The 1,106-nt window shown below is 46.7% G+C and overlaps 1 non-coding gene across 1 annotated transcript; it reads right to left on the reverse strand.

Annotated features, from left to right (window-relative positions):
• Positions 1 to 388: 388 nt before the first annotated feature.
• LOC125099343 (U1 spliceosomal RNA) lies at positions 389 to 551 on the reverse strand. The gene has a single exon (XR_007127121.1). It is a non-coding gene; the product is annotated as a U1 spliceosomal RNA (small nuclear RNA).
• Between the last annotated feature and the right edge of the window lie 555 nt (positions 552 to 1,106).

A 1,106-nucleotide genomic window follows, 5' to 3' on the forward strand; every position in this document is an offset into this window, starting at 1 on the left:
TGTAGTTGGGAAATGTCCTTCACAGAGTCCTTCATGTTACAAGGGCAAAGGAACGTCACCTAAAGATGAGGAACACATTTTTACTGTGGTTCTTGATTTCTTTGTTTGTTTGTTTGTTTTTGTTTCTTTCTATCAACATGACCAAATTTTATTTGGAATGAGAATTAAAAGGACATTTGACAATTGAGGAATGTATATATATTCTGATCCAGTTGTACAACTAATCTAGGTCAAATTACCAAGGAAAATTTACATTATTTCATCAAGCAGCAATATAATTAAAAGGGCTAAATACCATGCATTCATTAAGTAACTGCGAGGGTCAAAATGCATCTTCCCAGAGAAAAACAAGTGAGAATACAAAGAAAAGAGCATTCTGTCATTTACCAGGGAAAGAGCATGAAGGCAGTCCTCCCCATCACAAGTCAGGCAGTTGAGTTTTCCACATTTGGGGATATCACACGAGTCAGCAGGACTGCAGTGCAATGGCCAAGCCTCATCCTGGGAAAACCACCTACTTGATAGTGGCATTTTCCCTGCTAAGCAAATATGACTCCCTCCTCTTCTGCCCCAGTCCAGCCTCACCCCACACACATGTTCACTCGCCAACCTGACCCCCCAAATCCTTGGCACCCTGTCCTGTCCTAAGCATCCTCACCTTCCACAGGAGTCTTTCTAATACAATGGAAGCAACAGCACTGCCTCACCCTCTGTCCCAGGAATTCTCTGGTCCAGAACTGCCCCGCAAGGGCGCCTTTTTTTGATATCAGACACGTCCTGCCCATGACATCAGGGGCAAACACACACATGCACACAAGCAAGATGCACACAGAGCACTCATTACAAAGAAGGCTGTCCCAGCCTGAGAGGAACATGAGGGAGGCTTTTCTAGCAGACAGAGAAGCACAGATGCATCTCTCTCTCTCCCCTTCTCCTTATAACCTGTTTTGAGGAGACAGAGTGCATTGGCTGCACTTGTGGAGCTCAGCCTCCTAACCAGTCCCCCACGCACCCCTCAGGCCTGGACACCCTGGAGGAGGGGGCGGGGAACCAAACATCAGCAACTTCTGGGCCAGCCCTTGGGCTGACAACTGCCAGCAACATCT

The sequence above is a fragment of the Lutra lutra genome, chromosome 4, assembly GCF_902655055.1.
Source record: "Lutra lutra chromosome 4, mLutLut1.2, whole genome shotgun sequence".
In the NCBI taxonomy this organism is placed as follows: Eukaryota; Metazoa; Chordata; class Mammalia; order Carnivora; family Mustelidae; genus Lutra; species Lutra lutra.